General features: G+C 41.1%; 1 protein-coding gene across 6 annotated transcripts in view; it reads right to left on the reverse strand.

Moving 5' to 3' along the window:
- The window catches only part of CUL2 (cullin 2), a 44,244-nt gene extending 39,625 nt beyond the window's left edge, over window positions 1–4,619 (reverse strand). For 4 of the 6 annotated variants that reach the window (XM_033164917.1, XM_033164916.1, XM_033164915.1 and 1 more), the window contains exon 1: window positions 4,373–4,528. The gene's annotated coding sequence lies outside the window, so the exon portion shown is untranslated. Of the gene's footprint in view, window positions 1–4,372; window positions 4,529–4,591 lie in introns of those variants that run through there. The other 2 variants (XM_033164914.1, XM_033164913.1) reach the window with 2 other exon arrangements.
- Window positions 4,620–7,545: the final 2,926 nt, after the last annotated feature.

The raw sequence follows: 7,545 nt of genomic DNA on the forward strand, positions 1-7,545 counted from the left end.
TGCCATGTACACTACAAATATTGCACGCAAGAATGAATCACAGAACAAACAGCGTGATTCACAGAAAGAGCCTGAGTAGATCGGGGTCAATTACATGCATCAGACCTAGAGAGGTTTCTAGGAAAAGTACACAGATTAGCACAGAGCCTAGGAAAAGTAGCCAAACTGTTTCCTTTTAGGTGTTTCTTGCAATAGCAAATGCAATCCCGTAACAATGAATGATTTTGTTGTTCCAACAGGAAGCCAATAGGGAGGCCAATGATGCTGCATTTAAGTAGCAAACAATTCTGAGTTGCACTTAAATAGCTTGCACTTCAATTGTAGAAAATTACTTTTAAATGAGTCAGTGTAGCAGAACAGTTAAGTGTATTAGAGGAGGACTGGAGAGACCAAGGTTCAAATCCCCCACTCAGTCATGGATCACTGGGTGATCTTGGGACAATCCTAATCACTGTATTAATGTCCTAAATAGATCATTTACTTATTTCTTAAAAGTGTGTGTGTGTTTGTGTGTGTCAGATCTGGTGTGTGTGCATTTTATGCTATATTGATTTAAAATTAAATCTGAATTTAAACACAAATCATACTGAAATGTACACTTAAGACTCCCAAGCACTGAATCCAAGACTCTCTACAAAGCATACTCGTTCAGGTCAACACAGCAGTTCTTCTGCCATCACTTACTGCGGGCTTATACAACCCCTCCTCCCTCTCATGCAAGCAGACTGCCTCCACCACTTCCTAGTAACCATAGTTTGCTGCTTACTGCTAATAACAGTCTGCTTCCAAAACAGAATCAGAACCACAATTTGAAATAATCCACCGAGTCAACATTGGTGCCAACCTGACCTTTAAGTGTGGTTACGGCAGGGCAAGGATATCCAGCTGAAGAGAGGATGGGGGAGGGGCAGTCACAAAATCCATTCAGGTCCACAAAAAAGTTGTGAAGCAGTTGAAAGTATCTGGACTTGACACAGCACTTTGTTTTTTTGATAATGAGAGACAATTCAGAGAACTTAGCGCTCCAAAAAGGTGCATCTGTCACACTAGAAATACTGTCATTATTAAAATATGAGTTGTGTATGTGGCTCTATTTGTATAACATAAGGAAATGGCTATTTACACCTAGACTCCCAGCAATTTCCAAGTGGTGTGGAATATTCAATATTCCTCAGTAAGTTTGTCTTTGTTCACTCATAACAGCAATACCAACATTACTTCAAGTTATATGAGCAGACCAATGAACCTAAATTAAGCTGATAATGCTGGCTATTCTAGCCATTCTGTATAAATAACCAAATCTCCATTTTAAAACACAGCACACACAGCTTTCTTACTCAAAGCAAAGATGTATCAATAACTATTTCCAGAATTCAATGAAAGAAGAGAAGAAACAATGGAAAACAAGGGACAAACACTTGGAAGTAGAATAGAAACAGAAGCAGAATAAAACCGTTGACAGTTCTCACAGCGGTGAATCAACTGCTATTACGCTACTTTTCGGAAAGATGGAAATTGGTTAATTTACTATGGGTGGTATGTCTATAAGTAAAAAACCGTTTATGTGAACAAACCTAACACAGCTCTTTAAGGTGCATAATTTATAGAGTTTCAATTTCCTATAGTATCTATGAATCAATTACAACATTTTACCTTCAGGCAATTTTGTTAACACCAACTTATACCTGCATACCTATCTTATCCAGGCATACTTCGCACACAAGAAGTTCAGACTGGTCTTTCTTGATAAATCTAAAAGATGTCTTAAGATGAGCTGGAACTAAAATTGCTTAATCCTGAAGTCTACAAAACTTCGGGGAAGACAGACACAATATATGAAAACGATGTTCTCAAGGACTGAACTTATCAGACAAGCATCTGGAGGCCTGCTAGATTCTTCCCCATAACTCCCATGTACAGCATGATAGTGATAAGTGTTTTCCCCTATTGGCTGCCCCATCACCTGATATTAAAAAGTATACCAGCTGTAAATACATAATTTTCATTGTCTCTATTGTGGCTAATAGCAGTTAATGGCTCTATCCTCCATGAATTTCTGTCCAGTCCTTTTTTAAAAACAAAAACACAAAACCCATGACTAACACCATATCAGATGTCAAAATGACATTTTCCCTAATGGAGACAACAACTGTGCAATTAAGGGAAATGTGGGCATGAATTTTGTTTCAGTCAATCCAAGGGAAAGTATTTATCTAAGCATGTTTTAGCTCTCATTAGCAAGTGAGCTCAGGGATAAAACAATAAAATATAACTGCAAAAATATTCAATAGTAGCATAAATGGGTCAGTTAATAAATCAAAACAACAACCCAGTACAGGAGTAGCTATCAATAACAAATGGCCGAATCTTAGCACAAATGCCCTGTGTAAAAGCAAATAAGAGTTGGTGCCAGCCATTTCTCATGGACACTTCAAAAACAGGGGATCCACCATGGAGAAGGTTTTTGAGTCCCTATCAAAGTGAAGTGGTCCTGAGATACTACAGAATACAACGAAATTGTGGTAGCACTGTACTTCATTACTGAGGTATGCACATTACATCTCTCCACATCTTAACTTTGCCCGAGCCTTGGGAAATTGATACCTGCTAAAGAAAAAATCCTTCCTGGTAGGTAGTCTGCCATGTCCACTGCTGAAGTCATCTTGATGGGATACATTAAGTGAATGGTGAATTTGGCGGTGTGTGAATGGATTTATAAACAAAGATACAAAACATAGGATTACACCAAAAAATGAGAAGGTTTATATGCTAAAATGGAACGAGATACATATATACAGGTGACTCTCAACTTATGTAGTGGTTAAATTCTGCTGATAGCATATAAAGACAAAATCATGTATAGTCAAAGCACAGTGGGTTTAACGGCAAGTGGGTTTGCCAAAGTCCCCCCCCCCACTGGAAACCTATTCCCTTTCCAATTTTTAATTTATTTTTTGCCAAGTATGTAAAGCTGATTGCATGCAAGTTAAATGTGCATAAGACGTATCCCTGGTTTACTGCATGACACAGCAAGTTTGTATTTTATAATGCTGTAATTATAATTCAGTTAATTCTCACCTAGAAAAAGTGCAAGAGATATAATTCTTGCATTCACTAACATGCAGTCCAACACTGACTATTTTAATTCACCTCTCACAAATAATTTGGGAGAAGTTTGGAGAGAGCAGAAAGCAATGAAAGAAGGCTCACTATTGACTTGTCAATGCAGTGTCAACTATCTATCTCCTTATTTGCAATGCAACCCACAACAGGAATATGATGTTCATTGTTATTATCTTCCAAACTCTTGTGTAGGAGGATTTTTTCTGATAGGATAAATACCAGGACAGTGTATTGTCAATGATACTTTTTGTGGAGAAGTTGATTTTAAGGCTATGGCTTTGCTACAGGTAGTTCTTCAAAACTGTTGCAGATAAATTTAATTTTTTGGGCCACATAGTTGGTGGCGTTTCAAAGGATACATTCTGGATGCCCAAACCCCCAGTGGATTTAATAAAATTGTCTTGTTTCGCTGAGGCGAATGGAAAATGGAATAGAAAATGGAAAAAAGTGATACATATTTTCCATGATAATGGAAAAAGTGATACATAAATTTACAATGGTGCTACTGCATGCAAGCCGGATTTTTCATTATCAGAATTCTTAGAACCAGCACCTGGTTTAAAAATCCAGCAGTATTACTCATGCAAAGCAAAACCGGAAACACTGAACTAAAACAACATTAACCCTCCCTGCATTTTGCCATTCATCTACACACTTCTTTGTTTGTGACTGACTTGCAATTTCCAAAATGGGAACAAAAGGCCTGCAGTTGTGCCCTCCAGTGCTTGCTTGAGCACAGTCTTATTCAGGTGTTCTTTGATGCCACACACTTGACAGGTAAGGTTATGATCCAAACTAGCAGCACAAGCCTTAACGTGTCTACTCAGAGGTAAGCCCTGATGACTTCAATGGGGGGGGGGGGACGACTTGCTCCCAGGAAACGAGGACCAGCAGCGCAGCCTTGAACGAGCCAAGGGGCTTAAGCCCCATGGAAAGCAGTGCAAAGCGCGGCACAAGTCTGGATCCGACCCGGAGTTTCTGAACACGCCCGAAAACATCCATGAGATCGGGACTCAGGGTAAAGGGCAGCAAACGGGGACGGATCGCAGCAGCGTGACACAGTGATATCCTGTGGCCCATTCTCTAGACATGGGGGAAAGATGGCCAAAAAGAAAAGCAGCAGCAAGCCGGGGACTAGGCAGAACAGAAGGGGCGCCTGACCCACAAGGGAAATAGGCGAGGGGGGTGGGGGGAGGCGGAGGAAAGAGAAGCGGAGAAAGAGGGCGGCCCCGCTCCCACCCCCCGTTACCTGGCAACAGGAGAGGCCTGGGTCAGTGTCGCCTCCCCGCCCCCTCCCCACACGGCGCGTCTCCTGCGCAGGCTGCGGCTCCTGCCCCTCCGCTACACGGGATCCTCCTCACAGGGCTGCCATTACCCAGCCGCCACGGCTGCCCGTTGAGCCCCGCCCACTGGCTTCCCAGTAGCTCAGCGCGGGCAGGTTGTGGGAGGGGAGGGCGCGCCCATTCACCTCTCCCTTTTCCCGCGGCCGCCTCCGAGGCGCTCGCGAAGGCCGCTTCTTCCAGCTTCTCGGCGCGTCAGCCTCCCCCCATCAAGGTTTCGCGTTCGGCCCCGGAGGCAGGCCGTTCATGACCACGCCTTCGTATTTCCCCCTTTTTTCTGCTCTCCCTCGTAATCGCGGAGAGAGTTGGTATGGCCCGAGCTACGGGAAGCGCGAAAGGCCAAGCTTCCTCGCCACTTCCGCTCCCTCAAAGAAATAAATAACGCGGCTTCCTTTACCGCAGACTAAAAGGAAAGGTTGGGCTGCGCGTGCGCCGCCCTCTTCTTTTGTATGCGCGCGCTTCCTAATTTGGCCGTGCGTGATTACGTGCTCTTTTGCGGAGCAGCCTGCCGCGCTCTTGCGTGGAGCGAGTTAGGACGAGCAAAAATAAAATAGAGGCCCCGCGGGAAAGGGAACATTTTAGCAAAGCAGGCGTTTCTATATTGTCACTAGTCCTCAAGTCAGCAAATGCAAGATGGGGTATGGAGAAAGAGAAAAAAAAATATTTTTAAAATTATGTATATACCTTTTGATTGTAAATAGAGAAACACGAAACCGCCCAGCAGCAATAGAAATAGGCATCTCTGTGTGCGAGTGATATATCAGCGGAAAGTATTGGGGCCTAAGTCTTCGTAGAAATCCAGAATCCTAACGCCTGGTGAGAAGGCTGGGCTTTGATTGTACAGTATGGTTAAGAGTGATGTGCTTTGCGTATGCTCAGATGCAATCACTATTATTTCATACATACATGAGCCCTGCTAGATCAAGCCAAACCCCCATCCAGCATTCTGTTTTCACAGTGGCCAATAGGAAAGCTGTTGTGGAATACCAATTTCCCCCAAATCCCAAGTCCTTCTGTGTTTGTGTGTGTGTTACTTGAGGTATCTACTACAATGAACCTGCGGTGGGTGGAACTGGATTGTCACTGTGATCTGCTTATCCTCAGCTGTGGAATCCCCTCTGAAAATAAACAAAACCTGTGTTTTTGTTGTTAGAAGTTTGTATACAATTTGATTAGTTTGAAATGAAATTTTCAACCATTAGTGAAATTTGGGATTGACAATTTAACATAGATTTTAGTAGACTATACATCTAGGTCAGCTGTATACCTTTTCATGAAGATATGGCTGCTGTAACATTTTAATTTTGCAATCCCATGCATAATAAACAAGCACTGAATAGGTTCCAGTTATACTTCCAAGGCTCACCACTGTCTTGAATCTGAAAAAACAGCAGCAGCCACCTAGAGGGCACTCGATCCTCATGTCTTTCACTATTCAGCCAAATATAAAGTTCTGATAGTGAAGATAAATTATTTTTATCTAATGTAGGGTGTTTTAAAAAACTTAAGGGGAGTATTTTGACAGGATAATACTTCACACACCTGATTGAGTGTGCTGTAGTCCATGAAACCATATACAGTATACTATAATAAAATTGTTTGACTTTAAGGTGCCACAAGCTCCTTGCTTTTGTTGCAACAGATAAGGATACCTCTCTAGAAATTGTGTCAGGTTTGCTATGTTTGATTTAGAGAACCTAAATCAAGTAAAACTAGCATCTCATGCAGCCAGGTATCATAAATTGTGCAGAGTTTTTTCCCCTTACCATATTTTATTATTATTAACAATCAAAGTACAAGTCGGTGAAAACATTTACAATAACAAAGAAGAGATACATGAATGATATAAAAATGTGTACAGTAAATAAAAGTGATTCTGAATTTGTGCAGAGTTCTCATAAGAAATACATTATCCTACATGGTACAGTAACAGGGAAGAGTTACAGCTACCAATGTGATTAATAAATTCCATTGCTTTTTTCTGGGGGCGCAGGGGTATGCATACCCCTAAACATTTTGTTAATCTAATGGGAGAAGAAACTATTTTTTTAAAAAAAAATTAGTTTCTTCTCTAGCACGGTGAATCGTCAGTTCTGTTGTTACCCCGATGGCGGCCTCATTTCCTGTCATGGTGTTTCCTGAGTCTCAGACGGAAGCGAACATTTAATATGTGAAGTAGGAGTTGGAATCTAGCAAGGTGATTGGTCAGTTTTGTTGTTACCACCTCCGATGGCGGCTTCATTTCCTTTCCCGGTGATTTTCTTGAGTCAAAATGAGAGTAACCCTAAACATTTTTAAGGGGAAAAAAAGCATGGGTAAATCCTATGAAGTAAAAAAAAAACCAAAAAAAAACCTGTAGGCTCTTTTATAAATAAGAAGGTCAACTCTCAAGTGTATTTTCTATGGAAGTGAAAAGATAACTTGACGAAACATTAAATATCAAGTTGGGGGAAATTGTGACAGGGTTGAGGAACACCAGGGTTCTTGCAAAACTATAAACAAGCAGCATTTAGTGGCAAATGATGTAGTTTGCAATCTCAAATACCTTACAGAATTCTGCCAACAGCCTACTCCCAAAGCCAAGCTTTATGAAAAGGAGCACAGTAATAGCACAATCTGAATTGCTTTTGCTCAACTAATTTGTATAAAGAACATCCAGGAAATCCTATTGTAATGCATTTGCTTCCAAACCCAGGGAAAGACCATACCTCAGTGGTAGAGCATATGCATATCTTGGTAGCTGCTCCCAGATTTTGGAATGCCCTCCCTAAAGAAGCTAGACTGGCCCCCTACCTATTGTCCTTCTTCAGGCAGGTGAATACTTTTTTGTTCCAACAAGCTTTTGAGAACCAATCACTTTTAATGAAAGGGCTGGTGCTCTGCTCTTTTATTGTAATTATTTGTATGGTTTCATATATGTATATAAACAGATTTTATGTATATAGTTTTACTTATTGTTATAAATGATTGTTTTTTCTATGTTTTTAGCAGTTCTCATTTTTACATGCAAGTCCACTTGAACTCCATCAGGGAAAAGGTGGGAGAATTAATAAATATGCATTGCATGCAGAAGGTTCTATGT

The sequence above is a fragment of the Lacerta agilis genome, chromosome 12, assembly GCF_009819535.1.
Source record: "Lacerta agilis isolate rLacAgi1 chromosome 12, rLacAgi1.pri, whole genome shotgun sequence".
NCBI classification, from domain to species: domain Eukaryota; kingdom Metazoa; phylum Chordata; class Lepidosauria; order Squamata; family Lacertidae; genus Lacerta; species Lacerta agilis.